The sequence below is a fragment of the Polyergus mexicanus genome, unplaced genomic scaffold (assembly GCF_030449975.1).
Source record: "Polyergus mexicanus isolate NDT 795.1 unplaced genomic scaffold, iyPolMexi1.0 SCAF_4, whole genome shotgun sequence".
In the NCBI taxonomy this organism is placed as follows: domain Eukaryota; kingdom Metazoa; phylum Arthropoda; class Insecta; order Hymenoptera; family Formicidae; genus Polyergus; species Polyergus mexicanus.
Genome location: NW_027223324.1, coordinates 2,462,318 through 2,486,095, shown reverse-complemented (window position 1 = coordinate 2,486,095; position 23,778 = coordinate 2,462,318). Strand labels below are relative to the sequence as shown.

The 23,778-nt window shown below is 36.6% G+C and overlaps 1 protein-coding gene and 1 long non-coding RNA gene across 20 annotated transcripts in view; one reads left to right on the top strand and one right to left on the bottom strand.

The window, feature by feature from the left end:
- The window catches only part of Foxp (forkhead box P), a 262,057-nt gene that overhangs the window by 100,288 nt on the left and 137,991 nt on the right, over window positions 1-23,778 (top strand). For 2 of the 19 annotated variants that reach the window (XM_070294706.1, XM_070294703.1), the window contains one exon: window positions 5,013-5,298. The exons of the other annotated variants lie outside the window; for them this stretch is intronic. The gene's annotated coding sequence lies outside the window, so the exon portion shown is untranslated. The remainder of the gene's footprint in view (window positions 1-5,012; window positions 5,299-23,778) is intronic. 19 annotated transcript variants of the gene reach the window in all.
- LOC138932650 (uncharacterized) overlaps window positions 5,391-23,778 on the bottom strand; it is a 36,412-nt gene continuing 18,024 nt past the window's right edge. The window contains exons 2-3 of the long non-coding RNA XR_011446808.1: window positions 22,298-22,422; window positions 5,391-5,456 (exon numbers count right to left, since the gene is read on the bottom strand). This is a non-coding gene — a long non-coding RNA (uncharacterized lncRNA). The remainder of the gene's footprint in view (window positions 5,457-22,297; window positions 22,423-23,778) is intronic.

Genomic DNA, 23,778 nt, shown 5'->3' with positions numbered 1-23,778 from the left:
TATGCTTGTGAATGAGCTTTGACATCGAAACGAGTTTGATGTGTTTCGAGTTTCTTTCTTTTTTTCTTTTTGATCTCTCGCGCTTCCTGTATTTCACCGTAAACAACAGGCATACCCATCGTGGACAGGCATCGTCGACCCCGAGCGAAGCCTCCCACTTGCAAGGCACCACCCCTCATCAGTCGGTCTATACAAATATACTATTGTATTGATCCTATACCTTTTTCACCCGCTACGTTCCTTTTGTTCCCGGGAATCCTCGTTTTACATTTTAGCCGCTTCCGCGAAACAACTAATGTGCACCGAGTGTGTTGACAGTAACTGTCTCGCTATTGTTGCACCCTCTCGACTCCGCGCTGTACGCTCTCGCGCGCGCGCGCGCGGAGGAGGGTGACGGTGGATCATCGTGTCGTGTGCAAAGCTCGCGGGGCTCTTCCGTTCGATTCTTTCTACGTTTTGCGATAAATCGACTCTCCCTCATCCCCAGCACATCTGAAACTTTGCGACGCTCGTATACCAGAAATCGAAATAAAAGGAACAAATTTGTGATTAATCTCTATCTTGATTATCTTATAATTGAGTTGGCTAAAGAAGACTCCAAATATTTTTTCCAAGATATTTTATCAATATCACTGTTGCGTTATACCTTTGTATGATGAAAATTATGAGATTATGATAATAATCGCACGGAAATTCTTATTGTATAATAAATTACGAAAACCAGTTTGGATTTCTAAATGACATAATTACAAATAACAATTGCTTTTATTGCATAAAACATTGTTATTTGAAACATATTTTTCATTTCTTGTAAAAAAATTATATTTATAAAATAAAGAAAAATATTTTTATCTCCTGATTCGAAGCTAGACAAAACTATGATTTAAAATTCGAACAAAATTCTAGGATTAAGATGTAAGAGAAAAAGTTAAGTGAAAAGTTACGTTACAGATTAGTTCGAATTTAAAAGTCTACGCTGTTGATTACATCGCAAAGTAGCGATTAAAACTGACATATGTTATCCTCACAAAAATGGGATATTTTCACAGTTTAATCAAGGCGCGGAGATAAAATTGTTTACCGATTGGGCGTCTCCGTCGCGTCGTCAAAAATCGAACGTGCGAAAAGGACTCTCCTCCGTACAACTTCTAATTCGAGAAAACCGCAACGGTATTTTCGAGGCGTTGGTTAGGTAACCGTTCCATGAAATTAGTTTCGCGATGAACTCTATTTCGTTTCCATCGTATCACTCCGTGCCGAACATTCCGGATTTTCGCGCGATCATAAACTCGTGCATACGATGCATACCCAAATTGCCTGTGTGGCTCGATGCACATGGTACAGGGCAGTGCGAACGAATGCATATTATTCGTTTAATAATCGATAGAATCACGTCATCGCGTGCACACCTCGCTGCATAAAGCCCTTTTCCAGTCTTACTTCCCGGCTCGCCGGTGTTAATGCATGTTACGTGCTACTGTTGCAAAAAGCAATAAACGCATTATGCATCGCACGCGCCTACGAAAAATTGAGGAGAATACGATCGACTCTCAGCCGAGCCCCCGATTGCGTCAACTCGGACATGAAATTTATTGTCTACTAATTACAGGCAGAGTGTATCAGCTATTTCACTGATTATATATAATTGAGAATGATTCCTAGGAATAATTGAGGAGCGAGTTCATTCAGAGAAATTCTAGAAAATTGGAAATAATGATAATTGCTTGTTGGAATAAGCGTTGCATGCACGATGTGAAATGATATTTACCCCGAGAGAGCAATATATTTCTCTTACAGAAATGCATTTTTTTAAAAGACTATAAAAAAGGAAAGAGTAACTAATCTAGGAGATATGTGAATGTACTTCGCAATAATATATCATAATAAAGAAATTTAAATTTTTTCAATTCGTTTCACCTGCATTGCCCATGTGCTGCAATTTCACGATGACCGTGAAAAATAATTGCCGCGTGGATGCGTCGCGCCGAAATCGCGCCGACGTGCCGGTCAGCCAGTTCGTCGCTATTCGTAAGGCATTTACGCTGCGATGGACGATGGGTCCGGGCACGCACATACAAATAGTTATCGTAACGATCGTAACGCATCGAGGTCGAAGTAACCGACAAGGTAACGAGCAAAAAGGATTGCGCTAACGAAGTGCCTGACGGGTAACTTGCTCCTGGTCCAGGGCAATAATGTCCCCCGTTGGTAAACTCGTGTTTGCACAACTCTTTGTCCCAGAAGTACGCACGATCACATACTCGCCGTTCTCGTGCGTACACGACGCTTGTGCGTGCGCATGTGTGCGAGAAGCGCCCGCGCGATGCAACGTGCACAAAGAGACGAAGACACGGACGAACGGCCAATGACTCCTGCCCTCGTGCTCCGACCTAAGTTTTTTTAGTTGTTGTATGCATAATAGTGTTAGGATTCATTAGCAATCAGAGATGGGCCGGCCGGCTCGGTCGGACCAGTCGGAGGATTGTTTACCGGTATTCAGCCGTTTCACTCATGCCTTTTACGCCTCGACCGGTTGCAATCTCTTGCGACAAACGTTTCTCACTGTTCTAACACTGCGAGCATGAGAATTCATACGTGAACGACGAAGAAACGGTGATTTTCGCGATTTGCGTGGAAACGGGTTGATTCTCTTACATATGAGATTTTTAGGATAATAAAATGAGCGATGAGCACAAATAAATTATATCTGTTTTAATCGGAATTAAATAGTAAGATGAATCAACATCCACTTGATCCATAAGAATCTTCCAAAGATAGGATTGATAAAAATAAAAAATGAAAATTAAATCCTTGCACATATTGGTTTAATTGATTTTTAATATAAAACTAATATGATATATTGAAATTCGTTTAAATCTTTATCACATCCGAGTGAAACGAATATAATATGATACATTGCATTTCATAGTACGAAATATACATTGTAGAAATATTACAGATCGATAAATTACTCTAAAATAGTTATTAGAGATTGAGTATAAATTTATTCGATATGCATTTAATTGGAATGGATTGACAGGCATGAAACGGGCGATGATGCATAATTTCCATCGCTTGATCGTGTCCAGTAGTTGGGCCATGAAGGGTGCGACGGTGACGGAAAATCGTGAGCCTATTTATAATTTTGTCTCATTCATTCGGAAAACAATCAAACGCGCGGCGAGATCGAGCGGTGCGAACGCGTTAGTACCGATCGCGAAGGGAGGATAAAAGCGACAATGAAAATACACTCGCGGCAAAAGCGACAGGCCGCGCGAGATAGCTTATGCTTCCGGGAAAGTGGCGAAGGTTGTCAGTTTAACTCACGCCATCACTTTAACGTCGCCTCGTGGTCTGTTTAGTTTTGCGGGGCGAGTGTCGTGCCCGTCGTTCGATGGCCGGCACAAATACGAAGCATGGAGTGGTGCGAACCGACGAAATCGACGAGCAAAATACGACGCGATGATAATCGTTCCTTTGACTCAAGTTTATTCGTGCGCCGTTTCATCGAGTTGTTTATTTGACGAGCAAAGTGGATGACGTTATTCGCTGTCGATTGTATTGCTTTTTAAAGTTTGCAAGAGGTTGACAAGACAGTTTTTCTTCGCAAAAGAATAGCATATATTGTTAGGTAATGATGTATATAATCAGACATTTAAAATTAGAAATTATATTTAAAATATATTTAAGAATCAATATTTCTTCTAATTATCTAAAAAAATATTTTAACGCATGTCAGAATTTATAAAAATATAATTGAGAGAATTTTTTTTTTTTTTTTTTAAGTGATGAAAAGAAAAAAATTTTTTAATTTTAATTAATTTTTAACAATATATCGTAATTTCTTATAAACGATTATTTATTATTTTTACAAAAACTATCTTTTACAAGAGTCAATTTTTTATAGAAGTGTTCAAGTAATTCATATAATATATCACTCTTTATTAAAATTTTTATTAATAAGATAAATTATTAGTAACAAAAGCTAACTATATACATATAGAGAAGTAGCAAAATATTATCTGCTGTTGTATAATGACATATCATAATTTCCTTGCAGCTAAAATCGTATATGAAATCATCGGAAAAACTCAGTAGGGAATATTCGCTTTGACCCGCGAACACACAGCGTCATTTTTTACGATGATGGATATTATTCAGAATTACTGTAACAGTGAAGGATAAAATATGCAGCCGAGTTAGTAAATGCCGTCCATTATAAATAGACGCATGACACGAAGCCAGAATAAATATGGCGATATCCTATTTCCGCGCGCGCGATCCCTGCTCGGCATCGGTGTTTATTTTATCATTTTTTCATGAGATTTCAGTGAAGTGTAAATACCGTGCAAAATGCAGGAACACAAGCGACTAAACATAACGATTATAAGCGCCCGGGGCTCCGATGCACCGTGGGTTGTTTTCAATGCAGTTGCATTGAACTGCAGCCGCATTCCAACTCCGTGCCTCCATCCCCATCGTTACCGTTCGAGCTGGAACTGCACTCTTTGTGAAATGTCACGATCGACCTAAAACGAGAAAAATGCATTGAGCAACACGATAAACTACGCATCGAGTCATCGCAATTATGGCGCGCGGCGAAATGTTTTGCATTGGTTGTCGAAAATTTGCGCATAATAAACGATGTTAAAGTGTGCGAGCACGCTGTGTTCAAAGTTGATTATTTTGGGGAATCAATTATTTTGAGGAACGGTGTGACTGCACATTACTTTCCGTCATCGTCATACTCTCTGATAGGAACTTTTAATTAAAAAATATTTACAAACATTGTTTATATTTAAAAACTGCTTTAAAAAATAGTAAACGAATACTTTTGCAATTTTGTGATTATGAGTTCTTTTATTTTAATTATAAATTTGTTGTCGCTGCATCGATATCTTTTATAAGTTAAAATTAATATATATCTAATTTATATACGTAAAAATTCTATACGTATATACAGAAGTTTAAATATTGTGGAAAAGAGTTGTTTAAATATTTTTTTAAGGTAGCAAGACACACGACATCCAGAGAGTACGTTGTGGAAACCAAGAGAAAGGAAACATAAAGGGGCGGGAAGATAAGCATCGTGTGACACAAGTAGTAACAAGAAATGTGGCGAGCAAGCATGCCGTCAGAACAAGACAGGGGTGGCAAAGAGAAGCGTTTTGGTCAAAAAGGGGTAGAAACGTAGAGGTGGCGGAGATAATTTTCAGACATTAAAAATGATATCAGAGCGGAACGCCGCGGGCAAGGGATGAAACGGGCCGTTGTGCGCGGCGAAGAGGCTGAGACGGGGTAAGTGCGGGTAGAGAAAAGTTGGTGTATAAACAGAAGTTACGTAAGTACATTACAAACTGTAATGGCGAATCGGAGCCGTTCGCCGCTCGGTCTACGTCTGGTGAAAGTGGGCTCTTCAACCGCCCCCGAGAAAGCAACCCTCGGCATTTATTATGCTATATTGTTACAAGGAAATTGCGTTTTTATAAGTGGAGTCGTAGCGAGACCGTAAGAGTGTATCTCTTTCCTTGCTTTGCTATAAATTGCTAAGATATAATTGGCATGATTATCTTAAAAATAAATCAATATATCATTTATAGATATAGAACACACTACACATAGAATATAATATAGTTAACAAAAAGTTTTAAGCACATATATAATATGACATGTAATCTTTCGTCATAGATATTGTTTATTATATAATATAATGTATTAGGATGTACAAGATTTTTTCAAATTTAATTTTTAAAAAAATGTAGTTTACACAAATTTATAATATATTTTAATATATTATACTATATGAATTATCATACACAACACATAAGATAAAAAATTATTTTAAATACTAAATTTAATTTAATTTTACAATATCCAACGTAAATTTCTTTGATTTTCCAAATAAACGATTTTATTACTAATCGTTATAAGGCGTTACGCTGTTATCGTTTATTATTCAAACGCAGATAGGCGTGGGGTATGCATTATTAAAATACCATATAAAAATGTCTCGTGCAGTCGCAGGACAGAATAATATAATAAAATTAATTCGGTGCGTATTATTGAAAATAACATGTAAAACAATAAAATCTTTCTAATTACATCGCAATAAATCTATTTTACCCATAAAAAATTTTATAACAGTTTTTTGCAATAAAATGAAATTAAAATTCGTAATTTAAATCGAAATTCGAAATTTTGTATAATCCTTTTAGATAATAATTTTATTTATTATCATTCATTATAAGACAATTCATTGACTTGAAGATGTTTAAGAAACAATTTTTTTTTTTTTTTAAACGATATAGTTTGACATGCAAATATACAACTGTTGCTCAATATCATTATTTTAATTATATTAGAGCGATATTATTTATTTTGTGACGCGTTTCTTCGCAAAATATGCCTGACAAACAAATGTCGTATACCAACCTTCGTAAAGCTAATTTATACATAAATTTTTATACACAAATTTTATTCATCCAAAAATTTTTTTCATTAAAAAAAAAAATAAATAAAATTGTCATCTGAATATTTCGCGACCGTTACAAAAAGGGAGAGAAAATGCGTCAATCAGAATTTAAGCTTTTGTACATTAATAACAGAAGCACAGTAAATATGCGTAACGCACTTTCTTGCGAACTCCCTTGCATCTATTCTAAAGGGACGGATATATAAAAGTGTGGGACACAGAGATGGGAGAAGAGGAGGGTGGACTCGGGGTCGGCAGCATGTTGCACGATCGTAAACACTTTGCATATTTCCCATTCCATTCGCAGACCCTCCAATCTACCTACCGCCACCTTTTCAACCATCCTCTGTCTCTTTTCAACCTGTACGAGTTATATAGCGCCGGTTTGCAATTAGCTAAAATCGATCGCGTGAAAGTGCACGATGGTGCCGACCCCCGTATAGACTTCCTTCTGTGTATTTCTGGCGACGCACGATACTGGCTGTTTTTTTTTTTTTTTTTTACACAGCACTTCTTTTGCATCTTTTATTACGTGCTATTGCTGACTATTTCTAACATTGTTTATGTTGCGTTATTTCTTTGCTCGCGTTCACGTTTTTTAATTGCAATCTCTTTAATGGTCGTTGTGCATGATTATATTTGTGACAATTGTGACAAAAAGACGCAATAATTCAAGATTGTATAACGTTCACTATATAAATAAACATCTATAATTTTTAAGAAAATTGTACTTGCAAGAGAATAAAAAATTAGATTATAAGATATAATATCGGAATTGCATAGAATTTTAACATATTTCCCCGCTTTCTACAAATAATTCGTTAATCATAGAAGTTTCAACATTTGAAAAGGTGTTTATTCGCAGTTTTGAAATATTTTTCCTCGTTTATATTTGCGGATGTATGTGTACTCGCGATGGTACAGCGAAACAATACGATAAATAAACGTCAAAAAGTACATGAAAGTATTATTCAGCAACTTCGCTACATTTAATAAAATCCCTGCTCCCGTGAATATCTGTAGCGCGAATATCAGCACTATCTCTAATCCCCTCATACCCCAGTCTTTCCTTCAATCTCCAAGTTCTATCCGCCCTTCCGCCCCTTCATCTCTTACCGCGAAGCTCGCCCAACCAACCTCCACCCGCCCTTCCGCCGTCCCCGCGAGGCAGAAAATCTGAGAGCGAGATAATTACGGTTGGAAGCGCGGATATTATTTAACCAACATTTCGCTGCGCAGACCGAAGGGAGTGGATGAGCAAAGGGTGGTCGGGGTGAAAGGGGGGTGGGTGGGGAGGGAGAGGAAGAGGAGGAGGAGGGGAGGTCGGATCGGAGAAGCTCGGGGGTATTCTTACACGAACGGCCCAATCAAATATAACAGCTCGGTACAACATCGGCTAATATTGCAGCGCGCGGTGAAAATTCCTTCCGTGTTTTCAAATCTTCTTTCCCCACCCTTTTTCCAAAGAAAAACACCCGATCGGTCCGCATTTCTCGCGGCGGCGCGCGTTCAAATATTTTACTTGCGCCAGAAGAAATATAACCGAGACTTAATCCGGACATTCGCCTGTTCCAATGCGCCCTGCGACCGGCAGTCGTGAATGTTTTAAAAATTGTCTGATTTTTCATATCAGGAAATTGAGAAAACCGAAATGCAAATTATTCTCTCTTAGTGGAGATTTAAAACCCTTAATTAATTTTAGATATTTTTACATTGCACTTTCTGGGCTATTGATTGCATAAATAACATTTTTCAATGTCATTTATTACATGTTTCCTGAAGGATAATTAATATAATCATATAAATGTAATGATATTAATATATCAAATCCATATTATGCTTCTGTGCTGATTGTAAGTTGCAGAGTCGAGAGATCGATCGTGCAACTGAAAATCAGATTTTTCGTTTGCCTATTTTTTTTTGCTTGTTGTAATTCGAAAAGTTGGATGTATGCCAATGCGGAAGTAACGTAGCAATTATTTTTTTCCCGCGAGATCTTGATATTCATACTGCTTTTACTACTGACACGAAAGAATTGAGCCAATTTTATGCGGGCATCCTGTCGTTTGCGACATATGAGAAAAAGTCTAACAATAAGTCGAAACGCACAGCGAAGAAGCGGCATTCATTTTATGAATAATTCATTGATCGTGGAAGGTATTAGCGCGCGGCACGAGCCGAACAGTAACATGTAAATGAAGCGATAAATTTTACATGGACAGGTTGCGAAGTTGCCCGTAACTCCAATTTGGCACAGTTTCGCTATCTTTTCTTTTTTTCTCTTCGCTCGCGTGGCTCGTTAGTGTTTGTCGTATTTTGTCCGCGCTCGTAATTTAAATGTACAAATGTGGGGGTGAAATAGATTTATATAAATAGATTTCTTGTGCGATTTTCTCTAAAATGGAGCAAAAACGAGCAAACCTCTAAAGGACTTTTTGTCTTAGTTATTCAGTCCTCTACACGCTCTTAAAGTTTTGCCATTTAAATTGGGGACACCCTGTATAATTCTTTCTCTCTCTCTCTTTCAATATTTAATTTATCGTACATAGATGAGTAATCGCAACTTTCAAATTATGTTCGCGACGTTAATAATCGTTCCTGCGATCGCCGCCGTTTTCCGCGTATAGTTTCATCCCACGAGGCCATAAGGCTTATCCGCCAAGAAGATCGAGCTACCCGAACCCCATCAAAATCCGACAGAACTCTTCCAACGTCGCCGCCAACCCCTTTCTCGAGGCAGCCGCTGGATAAGAGAGGAACGAGGTGGAGGATAATAGTGGTGCGTTGCGGTTTTCAGCTTTTACGACCGAATTACGACTTTTCAACTATTTTTACGAGAGTTGTTTCAATTATTTCACCAATTTGCAATTAAGAGCGCCGCGCACCACCCCCACGGGAGCCGGCGTCGTCGACGATAGGGGTCGCAAAGGGTTGGCGCCTCTCTCTCGCGCGCGCCGAGCTTTATGGGGCTGATAATTTCGTGATTAGCCAATTAAAGAAAAAATTAAATAGTATGGCCGGCAGGGACCGATCGGCGGGACGAGTCTTGGTTGTTGATATACATCGAGAAAGAGAAGAAAGATTTATAAGAGATTATTGTTTTTCGTCGATTGTTGCTGCCGAAAATTTAAATAATTGAAAAACTAGAAATAAGTTTGGTAAAAGTAAATAGTAATCCTTTCCAGCTGAATCTTAATACTCGATATCGATTGTACAATAGATCGCGAAATGGAAAATTAATCCTAGTTAAGTATTACATATATACAGTCTCTTTATATGTGAATTTTTTTATAACGGCATGTTCACATATTTTCAAAAATATAGCATTGTTATATTTATATTTGAATCGCTTATATTGTATAAAATATACATAATATGCTAGAAATGAACGACAACTGAAAACTAATTTCTGCATTGCATCAAAGAGCGATATTATCTTGTAGCCAATTTCTAATTCGACAGCCTGGCGACTTTAAGGTTGCGCGAGAGAGATGGGCAATATAAATTTGTTATTAACCTTATTACGCCGTGCAATATCGACGCACGCGTTCCTCCTCTCACGCGAAAAAGACCTAAAACTTTTTCAAGCTTTCGGTCGCGTCGTATTCCTTAATGACAATAAGGGGGAATAAGACAATTTGTAGCTTCCCGTCTTCGCCGATGGTATCCGCCGATCGCCGCCGGTAGCACTTTTAAAGTTGGGCCGGTGCGGGCTGAAGAGGTCAGTATTTGTTCGGTGTGGCCGGTGTTAGCGCGGGGTTGTTGGCCGGGGGGTTGGTTCGCCGAGCAGCAGGAGGAAGGGTGGGAGGGAGGGAGGGAAGGAGCGTAGCTCGAAGGAGCTAGCGGCGCGGAATAACGGTAGGTAAGTCTAGTGTTTATTTGATGGCCCGTAATCACGCTATTTTGTCATCAACAGTAGGCCTTCTTCCGCGATGTAGACCGACGTTAGGGGGAGAGAGGAGGGGGGGCGGAGGGGGCGGAGGGGGCTGACTCCGCACTTATACTCGCCCTAACTCATCCACCCACTCGAGAAGGAGGAACTAATTCGAAGCACCCCGTTGCCGCAGTCGGGGCGCATCTTACTTCCGGTATAATTCTAAAACGCGCAGCGAGACGTAGCACACGAGGCGTAGCACGTACGCAAGGTGCAATCGCGACGGGAGAGATCTCTGATACTACGACGTTTCCCATTGTTCTTACGACTTGACCATCACTCGTGATATGCGTACACGCACGGCACGATGCAATTAAATCCGTGCGAAACTGCGACATTTCTTTCGCGGTTTCTCCGAAGGTGCTACAATATGCCGTTATTAACATTTATGTGATAGATAACACGCGATAATATATCTTAAGAAAATGATTTCCAGGATTCCATGTCGCGCATAATCCAAAAAAAATATATAAAATAAAGAAAATTTACAATAAACGAGAATGTACATTTTTATTTAAAAAATATGACAAACTCTATTTAAATTAAAATAAAAATTAGAATAAAATAGAAAGTTAGAGCATATATATATATATAATATATTTATAAAGATTTTTAATAAAATAAAATAAAGATTTTTAATAAAATAAAATTAAGATTTTTAATAAAATAAAATAAAGATTTGCAATAAAGGAGAACTAATTATAGCGAAACGTTGTTTTCTTGAAATATAGCATTACGATTAATGTTGCCATACATAGTTATGTCATGCACAGAACAAGAAATCTATTAATTGTAACTTAATTGATTTGATTGCACGATGAGAAAAGTAGCGTACACAATACTATTTGCAGCGAGTCATTCCTTTAGCTAGAACTGCAGTATATTTAATCCTTGCATGTGTTTCTGCAATCCGCAAAAACCGATACAACGCTACACCTCGTAATGTGTATGTAGAAGTGTAATAATGATGCAATGTCTGTGAATCATTTGTAAACGGCGCACCCATACCGTGCACATACGCGTCGCATGTTTTTGTTGTGTCTTTTTTTACTCACGATACTGATGGCATACATACACAGCGATTATTGCATTTCTAATGCACGTAAGATATTACAGTATTACTCGTTAATAATGCGAGCGCCTTCAGGATAACGTATGTCACATGTGAATTCAATTAGTAATTATCTACCAATGATATAATAATAGAATGAGAAATTCAATGACATATCGCAATTGCAGTAGTAACGATGCAACAGTACTCTTACGATTTGATTTTTCCTTTTCTTTTAAAGTTTCTGTCAATCGAATTCAATGATATTTTATGTATATTTACATTATAGAACCTCTATATATGTATATATAATATAGAATATAAGACGTTTTGCCTTTATTACTAAATATACGATGGGCTTACAAAAAAATTTTGCAGATCTTGTCACGACATATAGAGGCAAAAAAAAATTGATGGATAATTAATGTTATTCTTGGTGATTTTAATAATATTCATTTGGCGAGAGGTGCATGATTCCGTTTGAATAATTCGTTGAGACATCTCGCTTACGAGATTAATATAATATTCTTTGATAAATGCTTCTAAGACTGTGCCGCAACGAAATATGCAAATAAACCTGTTGTACTTAGGCGTTGCGATGGGTTACGAATTCCAGATTCGACACGCTTATCGTTCGCGGTGTCGTTCGCTAAGCGAACACAGATTGTGACGATTTGAGAGAGAAAGGGAGAGCGAGAGAGAGAGAGAGAGAGAGAGGGAAGAAGGGAGGAAGATCAGTTTTGTCAGGAAGTGCACGATTCTGACATTGTATCGCGGCCGCCTGGCCTAATGGAACTCTACGTATAACAGCTCGTTGAAAGCTTAACACGCATAAGCGAGTAATCCTCGTGTCCCGACGGTTTCTCGATGGAACGCCTCGATTAGCTACCCTTGCCGATTAGGATACCGCAAATCCGTTGATAGCTACCCCGCTATCAGCTATGGCTCCATTCCTCGATCTCCCTCGATTATTCCATGTATTCGACGCCGTGATACAAACAACATGTGAGATATTTTTATTGGTGTTTTTCCGCTTTTGAGATATATAGTTTATATTTTATGAGATATATCAACTTGCTTGATAATACAAAATTGAAAATAGGAAAAACAGAATTACAACAAAAACTTTATAACATTTGTGAAACTGTGTTTAGCATTTAATGCAATAAGTACTGGGCGAACGAGTTAAGTTTTGCGATTTAAAAGTATTTATTTAAATAAATATGCGTTTTCCAATATTTTTTTGTAGAAAAAGAAGAAAAAAATATTTAATTATTCTGTAACACAATAAATATGAATTTTTTAAATTAAAGAATACATATTATCTAAGACGATGTTAATTTCTCGATAATCTACTAGAGCATCGCGAAACTTCTGTAAAAAGAAACTACCTACTACTAGCCTTCAAACTCTTCTCAGAAGAGGTCGTCGACCACGCTAATCGAACTCTTCCTCAAAATAATAGCGGTGCGCCTGCTATCCCTCGCGTATAATGCGAATCTCGCGAGTAGTGCCTAACCCCGGTCCTGACTGCCTCATTACCCTCTTTTAATGAAACTCTTTTCTCCGGGCGGGGCCGGGCTAAGCGCCGTTGCCAAACCTCGTTTAGGCGATACGGATCAGCGTGCTTGCGAGCTTCTACCGGCTATGACTGTAAAGCCTCCACCGTCCCGACGGTTCCGTTCTATGGACGAGTTCCGGCATCGAAGTTTCGCGCAAGTTTGCCGAGCCGAGGCGAACGTCTCTCTTTCCGCGCCGCGCCGAATAAAGAGGCCGAGACGGGTGGGATTTGGTCAGAGGAAGATAGAAGGGAGGCTCGAAAGGGAGATGGCCGGAAGAGAAATCGAACGCGTCTGACACGATGCTTGGAGTTGGAGTATCGCGTACGAACCCTCCTCAACCCTTTCGGACCGATCCTTCAGCCCGTTCCGACAATCTCTTCGCGGACTCTCGCTTATAGCCCTTCACGAAAGAGATACGCTTCGTGCCAAGTTTTGGCAGTCTGCTCTATATATTCACGGCCTGTCGTGTTACTCGAAGATCGTCGCGATTGCGTTTGCGTGCATCGCAGAATGCGCTGTCACGGGTGTGTATATAAATAAGAGAGAGAGAGAGAAAGAGAGGACTGAGGCGAGAATCTGAAAAACGAGTTTGATCAGTCGATTTACCACTCTATGCACAAGACGAATGACGCAAATGAATGTGTGTACGCATGATGCAACAGCGTGCTCATCGAATAGCTGATGATAAAGCCGATGACGCATTTTTCAATCAAAATAAAAGTGAGACGTCTGGAATTTTTTACTTTCTACTACTAAATGTTTGAAACAAATTAGTAATATGTATTTAACAAATTTGTGTATAATAATTAATTTTAATATTTATTATTTAATTTTAATAATTATTAAAGACTATTTTTGTTTCGATAAATAAGATTAAAAGTTTATTTCATTATTTGTATTTTTTGACAAACATCTTATGGTAATATTTGTCGAATTATATCGCGGAACAGCATATTTAAACATGCCGGTTTGACGTCAAGACAGAGCATTCCGTACCATCTCTTTAAGTCTCGCCGGCTTCTTCTTCAATAACTCATTCCATGTCTTGCTTGCCAACCCCGGAAGGTGCGCGGGATGTGCCACAAGACAACTCCACCCCGCGCTGTCCACTGTCTATGGGGAATCCTCCCCTCTCCCCCTCCCCCCCTCTCCTCTCTCTTCGAGTAACCAAAACCGCAGTACAACGAAACTGGCGAGTCGAGCAGGGGTTGAACGGCGGTGGCGGAGAAAGGATGCTCTTGGTGGGCCACCCCCTACAGTAACCAAAATTTATATACAAAGTATCTTTGCTGACCAGTTGCCGTTGGCGAATAAGTAAAACAGTAAACCGGGCCGCGTGGCGGAGGATGTTGAGAGAGAAGTGGCGAATGAGAGAGGGGGATGGGGGGGGGAGGGATGGAGTGGCTGCGGTTTCACCCCGTAAATTTGTCCCTAGGAATGTGTGGCATTTTTCTCGACCCTCCTTACACACCCCCGCACGGCCATTCTTTTACTGCCCTTGCGACGTTTTGAGTCTCGGCGCTATTGGAAGCGATCATCCCTCTTTAAGGACATATTCCGTTATCGCAATCAATTCTTTAATGCATTAGATAGCACGCGAAATAAATAGATGTCGTTTGTCTCTCGCGCACTTAAATTTCGCGATATAGAGAGATGACCGAAAATGGCAGTTTTTTAAAAACATTGCAATTTTGAGAATTTTTTTTTTTTTTTTTTATATATATATCCTTTAAATATTTTTCAAATAAATATATTAATGTGAAATATATGTAAAAACTATATAAAAATTATTAAATAAAAATGAAAATTGTAAAACGTAATATAGACCAAATATAAACATTTATTAAATTTGAAGCCGTATCGTATTGCAGATAATTATTTTCAATTTTAATTGTTTTTTTATCATTGATTTTCTCTTTTAATGTAGAAGTGCAATTAATCGAAGCTGTTGAGCGGAACGTAATAAACTGAACATTTTGCGACGCGTATTAGCTGACGCTTTGAGAAGATAAAATACATGCGATGCATCAGAGAGATAGAATCCTTTAAATTCCTGAGAAAGAGACCAATATCATGCGAAGTGCATTTTACGAGCTTCACAATCGACCTTTCACATTCCTGCTATCTATTTTTATATTACTTTTAGATATGTCTCGATGTTACAAAGAATTAATAAGTAGACGATATAAAACAGGCAGGAAATAAAAAAAAAAAAACAATAAAAACTTTTGCACCCTAAAACATGGGCACCCTAAAGTATTACATCAACATTAAATATAAGTAACAAGAAGTATCAATGTTATAATAATTAAATTGAAAATAATTTTGCGATGAAAATGTAAAGTCTTCTCTTGCAAGTTTGTCTGTCTGTTTTGCGTAGCCTAACATGTGACTTTCATCGTCCACATTATTTTATTTATTGAACATCATCAGCACGTTTACTTTATGCATACGGTGTGTATATGAGATCGAATGATATCAGACGCACTTGCGTTCGCGCCTCTTAGCGACGCAGTTCTGACGTAAGTTATCAACGCGATATAGGCGCGCGATATGGAAATGAGCGTACATTGTGCGCGATACATACACGATCTCCCGATATGTCCGTCGCATTTAGCCGAATTTACACGGTAAATCTTGCACGCTATCGAATAGCCGCGTTTCATCTTCCAGCAGATTTGCCAGATCTATGTTGTGGACGCGAGAGTGCGCATGGCGAGAACGCGGGACTATAAAACATAACGTAGGGGTTGTGCATCGGGTCAGATTTAATACTAGAAATGGCAGGGTGTGGCGGACGAGCTAGAAATGGGCTCAAGCATATCGTATGCACAGTTATTTCGGCTTGTACATTCTTCTTCAAGAACAAGCCGTTGTATCCCGGCGATTCGATCGAAAGTTAATACAATCCGTATAGCGTTAATTTTATAACCGCGTGGGTAAATGTTATTCTTACATAAATATGTAGCATATAACAAAACTAGACTGATAATACAAAATTAGAACAATAATGCATTAATACTGTTATTCGAATGAAAAATGAGAATTCTTGCAAAAAAGAATACTAACATCTATTTAATTTTGTACGAGCTATATTATTATATTTATGAAATATAGATTTTATATAGAGAACATGCAATTATGGATGAAATTTGCGAGCAAGTACGCTATATATTCGACAATGTATGTACGCGCTTATGGATGGTGGATAGCTTGTACGGTGTAAGCGTTTTATACCTCAGTTGCATGCGGACGGCTAATGCCATCTGCTAAATGCAATAAACACGGAATCTTGCAATTCACCGGTCGACGCTAATATGCTGCGTTCTTTCGTGAAGCCGGAGCTACAGGTTCTGTTACATATCAAATAAATATTACTTAATTATAATTAATGAAGGTAACTTCGAAGCCAGACTCGTGACGCGCGTCGTTTTTTTGAATGCCTGATAATTGCATTCCCAATCTATCGATTTACGGTGCAGTATAACGTACCTAATAAATTGTAACATATAAGTAATGAAACACTGTGATATGAAAAGATCATGGAATTTTATTATACATATTTTTTTGAACAGCAATATTAACTTTATTTTTTATGCCAATGTATTGAATTGATAAAATTATCTTTTCATTATAAATAATAATAATCTTAGAACGCAACAATAAATTACGAAAAAAGGAGAAAATATATTATTTTTAAAGTTTAAAAGCGTGTAAGATTTTGTAAATTAAAAATAATGCAACGATAGATACTTGGCATTGTTGAAAGAAATCGCGAAGATATTGATAAAATATAGTTAGTCGTGGTGCAACAAAATGCAGTAAAACGAGTAATCAACAGCTCATTGGTGGATGTGTGGCTTTTCGCGTACATTTATTCCCGCGGTAATGCTTGCTGCTGAGAGGAAACGCATCCGTAGCGGCGGCGGTGGGGATGTGTGTCGTTAGTATTTAGTGTTTAGTTAACATCGGGGATGGAGAAGCCGCCAGTGTTTGTAATTGGTACAGTTTAGGAGCGACGAAGGCGATTGTGTACCTCACAGATTTTGCCTTGGCCCTCCGAGGCCGCGGTCGCATAAGTTTTGTCTGCCGGGCAACAGCCGCGCGCTGCGCCTTGCGAGTCAGTTTCAAATCCGCGCGAGAAAACGGCATGCCAGATGACGCGGGCGCGTATCGCGGTCGTTACTACAATTAGATATTCGCCCCGGTCTGATTTCCAAATAATAACACCGAAGACCCACGCCAAAGGTCTTAGCGCCCGATGCCGCCGCTTCCGTCCTCCTTGTATTTACACTTTGAGCGCGCTCGGCGACGCCTCTGCTTGAGTCTCGCGGATCTGCCTCCTCGATTTTTCCCGCGTTTTGGATATCTTATAAGATAATCATTTTTATTTAATTAGTTCTTATGGGAGGCTTGTAATTCTTATCCTTTTTTAAGAAATTATTTTTGAAACATATTATTAGAAATAATGATCTAGAAAAATTGGAAATTCAATTTTCGTACATAAAATTAAATTATTAAATACTATTTAAAGATAATTTAGATTGTTTCTGAAAAGAGTTTAGATTGTTTTTGAAATTTTATTTATAGTAATTTTATGATAATGCAATCTTTAATTGAGACAGTAAGAACGATGATATATCAGAATAATATTTTCTTTTTTTAATTTTTTTGTAGCACATCCGGATATGGAATATTGAACAAGAATACGATCTTCTTCAAATTTTTTGAATTAAAATCACTTTATTATAATACATTTTCTGATTCCCGTCTCTTTAATTTTGTAAGTCCTCAAATTTGCATATCTGAATACGCACTTTGAGCTTTTACAAAAAATTCGGTTAATGATCCTAGCGATGATACTAAAAGTATTTCAACAGATTTTGAAAAGAAGAGAACGGGCTAGAAATATATAATATCTCGCGTATTAATATTAATTTAAAACTATTAAATTCTAATCTAATTTTGCAATTTGAACGAAGCAATGAAAGAAAATATTTGATTTATTCGACCGCAATTTGAGAGCGATGCGCTTGCGTATTATTAGCCCGAATGAATGACGCGCGATAGGGTTTTTATATCTATGACTTAGTATTCAGGAAAGCGTATACCCACTTATTTGGAGATCAGGAGCTCCCTCGAGCGAGACGACTTTAGACCGGGTACTCTTTCGCCGACAACACCCCGTATATTTCATTTTTAAACAACAAAAAAATGCTAATGCACCGCCGCGCCCGTTATCGGCTCGGCTCTGTATATGAAATAATAAATAATCGGGTAAGCCCCGACGCCATTATTTTTACGTCGACTTTACTTCGGAGATACACATTTTCCCCGGGTTATACTTTCTACGTCGCCCGTTTCGTTATATACGTACAGTACGTGACGTTGACTATAGTGGCGGAATTTTACTGCCGGATAACTCGTCGTAATTCGCAAAACAGTTATTATGCGAAAATGCTTTGAACAAATGTCGATGAACAGGAAGACCGTAACTCTCTCGCTCTTACATATATATATTTAATAAAATATCTATTTTATTAAAAAATATTTTACTCTTTGCTTCGAATATTCTTTGCTATATCTATAAACTTTTATACGATATTAACAATATTTAAGAGATAAAAGCGATTTTTGGTTTATGGTATCAAATTATATAATAATATAATGGTGATGAATCATGTATTATAAAGCGATTATATTTATACATTATTCGTGCAAATTAAGTTTTGTTTAGTTTCCTTGTATACGGCTTATCATCGGAACCAATTTGGACGACAATAAATACAAAAGTTTCATTAAATCGCTCGTATTAAAAACCAAATCTTTAAAATGAGCGAAGTTTAACAGAAAGATATTGAATTTGCATCAAATGAAAAAAGTTTATACAACTCTTATACTATCTTGTACAGAAGCCAAAGTCTAGCGAACTTAATATTCCGGCGAGAATTCAACGGCATTAAATTGAATTTTCGATTCGGTTTACAACGTGGGTGTCAAGGCAAGGTTCTGATTGACGCTGATTCGACCGCGACCTTTTCTCGCACGAGTAATATTCAGCATAGGCCATCTCGGGTCTCCTCAAATAGCGTCAAATTTTGTCGAACCTTTTTTACATGTTTAAGCATCACGTTATACGTGCGCCGAACACATACTTTATATGAGTTGCAACTGATTGATGTTGACTTTTAATATTTGTGTATTCTTGATATTGTCAAATCTTACAACAATTTATTGTTATAAAGCATGATAGCGTGCATGTATTTTATTAATACCTTTAAAAACAACTAAAATTCACATATTTGAATTTTAAAAAAAGTTCTGGCGGTAAAGACTGAATTTTCTTAAATTTCCGATTTTTCCAAATAAAATCAATTTTTTTTTCTTTTTTTTTTTTATTAGTTTGACATATGTGTAAATATCAGTTGCAATGTGAAACGGAGTAAAATGGATATATATTGTGCTACTGTCTGCTAAAATATTCATTAAAATTATTAAATACGAGACAGATAAATCTGGAATATATTGTACAGACAGCAAACTGTAAATTTTCTGAATGTGGGACGTTAATGCAGCAGCTATTTACTATTTGCGGTCTGACAACGTTCTTAGGATTCCATGTCAAAATAGCTGGCGGTATACCAAGTATGATACTGAGAATTATGCACAACTCCTGTTACGATGTATTATTATTCTAGAGTTTCAAAAGTGCATGAAACAGTTACCGGTCAAAGATCTTGTATGTTTATCATATTCTCGCAGAATTCACGAGGAAATATGAGCGGCATATTTTATACAATCTATTCAAGCTAGTTTGCATATGAATTATTTTCTCGAAAATATCTGTTGTGTGAGTGTTGACAAGCTAGAAGATATATTATAATATATTCAGTATACGTGAACGAACATAAGTATATATCACATGCCAAAATTATAAGTTTTATTTTTGTCATATCAATCGCACTAGAAAAGCAGAAGAGTCATTTATTCTTACCTATCACAATATTTTTTTATCTATTTTTTTTTTTATATTTTTTGCATTCTGTTACAATATTATATATATTATATACAATATTATATATATTAATCGTATTTTATTATTTATGACTATTTTTTTAACTGTTCTGTTTGCAAGAATTCTTCAATATATTTGATTGGAAAAATTTATTCGTTGAATATATTAACGATTGTTTGTTTTGTGTATTTATATATTATACGAATATTTTTTTAATTACTTAAATTGTTCAATACTTTATTAATAAATGGAGAGAAATTTTGTAGCATTAATTTAATGTTTGATTAATATTCGCAAAGTTGTTATGATCAACTCTGTCACTGTTATATATATTTACGTAATTCTTAGGAGAAGAAATGATTTGCAATATAGAACGCGCGGTCCTTCCGGAGCTTAGATCGAGATTGAGAAGCGGCCGTGCGAAAGAATCAGGCAAATCACGGGGACCCTTCTCATCGAAGGGACTCTCGCGCGCGCGATCAAACAGAAATTCCCCTAAATAAAGAAGGTTATCGGACTATAAACTTGCTATGTGAGAATCGATAGCTGCGGCGCGCTTATTGTCCGACTTTTATTCCAAAATTTTTATTGTTTATATAAATTATCGTCCGGCGTTGAATGTGGGATTACGGGCCGTATTAACGGGCATCACATATATATTCGTATTTATTTACGCAATTATTCGCGTTGACCGACGCACAAGAAATAGAATTGGCTGTGCTTTACGGCTTAAAATACGGATTGCTCGACGTCAAAACATATTATCGCGAAGCGACTTTTTATCAACAACATTCGATAAATCGGCATGTGATTCTACGCGATAGTCTGAATCAGATTTTTGTTATTTTGTAATCAAGTATATAAAAAATATTCTAATATTCCATATTGGGAAAAGGCGATAATTATTTTTCTTATCAATTTTAATTATATTTTGTTGTAAACTCTACAAACTATGTGATAATATAGATATATAGAACATAAGTTGGAAATATCTTTTACTCGCAGAGTATATATTTCTATATACATAGCGTCGTGAAATTTTAAATAGAATTTATATTTTTTTCTTTTTTGTACACACATATATTATTTATTTTTAAATATCTATATATTCAAATAAGTTACACCATAAAAGATTGAAGAAACATAAATCAAAATAATGTGCGAAGCTTCATTATATCGTTATGCTGAACTTACTTTATGTATGTCGATATTTCGATTAAAAGATAAATCATGCGAAGAATCTCGAATTATATATTCGAAGATGAAGCGTCGTGAAATATCATATTTAATTTTTATTGCATCAGCTATATGCATTGTTCCGCGTCTCCGACAGCGGTTCGAAACTAGAAGGGGTGGCAGAGGCCACCATAGATATACAGTGAAGACTGTAAACGCGGGGTGTATGTAAATATAGCGTGATACATTGGATACTCGCTTATAAACACCCCATTTTTATTCGAGTAGCGTTTCGCCGCTCGGCACTCACCCTTCCTATCCACTACCGCGCTTCTTAGTTGCTGGCCCACCAAAGAAAAGACAATGCCAACCTATTATTTTTCGTTTTTATACGATATCACGCGCAACATCGCGTCTCAAACATTGCAGTGAATATTTCGCAAAGATTGTGTGAAATAGTATAAGTATTCGAGAAATGAAGCAAATATCTACAATATATATAATTATTAAACTAAATTTATGTGTGATTAAAATGTCTTAAAAGAGTAAAAAAAAAATATTATTTGAATATATGTTTACGTTTATTATAAAAAAAAACGTGTATCTATCATATAAAATTTTGTGAATACAAAATAATTTAACGTAATAAAATGATGAAGAAAGATGTAATACCTGTGCATCGTTTGTATTAATTTTATTAGATTCCACATTTTGGTTCCGTTCAAATACAATATATCCAAAGTTGTTCTAAGAATTCCAATTAATACAGAAACACGTTACATTAAATATGGTATGTTAATATGGGACACATGATGAAGAGAAAGTCGTAAAAAATTTTATTGCGCGAGTATAAAATTCATATTAATTTATTAATTTATTTTTATGTAAAATTATTTCTGAACTTATTATACAATGTTTAATTTATAAAGAAATTTCTTTTTAAATATGTTACACGATGTTTCCAGAACATTATGAAACGAGGTGTGAGCAATGTGTGCTCAATGATTAGATTATTAATATCATGATGGAAAGTCATTTCTTGCGCATACAAATTAAACAGATAATTTGATTACGCAGATCGGATTACCAGATCCTCCTGTCGAATGGCCTTGAGAAATGTTGTTGTCTTCTTGAGCGCCAGGTTCGCAGTTTCCAAGAATGAGTGCTGGATTCGAGTCGCGATGCATCTTTTTCGCACCGTCTGCTTTTTCGCTGAAATTGCACCAAACGTTTTGTATTATAAGGCTTCATGAATTCTACAATAGTATTTTTGCCACGTTTTTTTTTATCATTGATTAATTTATTGCGATGGAAAAGAAGATTAATCGCAACGTAGGATACTCATTGCTTTTGTGTGACGGATGATTATTAATTTCTTAATAATTTTAATCCTTTTAAACGAGAAAGCTGCATAAATTTCTATATGATTATATATGAACAGCAAACCACGGGTATTAATGGATTTTAATAAGTTATGAGAATAATAATTTACTAATAAAATAATCGACTGCTAATATGTAATACTATAAATTTGCTTTCATGATTCGCACTTAGAAATTTATTGATATCAATATATAATTACTGCATTTTTATTTATGTATTAAGCAAAAATCTCAGCGAAAAAGGGCCATATTCAAAAAAGGTATTTAGAGTATTGAGAACTTATTTATATTTATTTATACAATTTTCTCTTCATCTCTTTCTCTTTTTGTTTAATTATGAAAAAGGTTGAGTTTATTTTTTTAGTACTTTAAATAAAAGGTATAGATATTGCCGTTTACCCGGTTTGTGACTATCGATTTGACTTCGGAAATTCGAGACCCACGCATAGGGCACACGTGTTAATGTTATTTACGCCATGATGTTATTTATGCGCGCCAACTCGTGTTTGAACAAGTGTGCCACGATGACGACAACGCTCGTCGAAATTGGGAAAAAGTGTTTGTCAGCAAACGAACGCGCCAACGATCACAAATAATTTTAAGCCGGCTAATGGTAAGGATGTCAATCAGCAAATTGTGCTGCCGCGAACGTTCCCTCTTTTTCTTTTTTTTTGAAACTCGCGACGGCAAATCTAACACGATTATTAATTCGGTATCGCGTCTTGAGCGGTATGCAAACATCGATAGGAGGGAATGTTCGTTTACACACGTCCTCAAAATTGTATTACGTCACAATATGAGAAAAACGCGATGATTTTATCAATTCTTTGATTTTGATTGGTGTTAAAAAAAGAAAAGATCGTGACAAATTATTAAAAGCTTTGATAATTCGCTTCGGTTTGAAATTATATATCTTATTGATTAATCCAGTTTAATCGACATTATTTTCGAAATCAATGATCATATTTCAATTATTTACGATTAACTGCTGAAAATTATTAGTTAATGAAGTAAACAGCTAAGAGTTGCATACTAAAAACATATATATTATTATTATTACATTTTATACATATGATATGATTCGATATAATCGATACAATCCGCAACTCATTTCATAAATTAAAATAAACTGCACGATGCTAGTTCGTTACTGTATGTGGACTGATTTATCGCATCTTAATTTAAA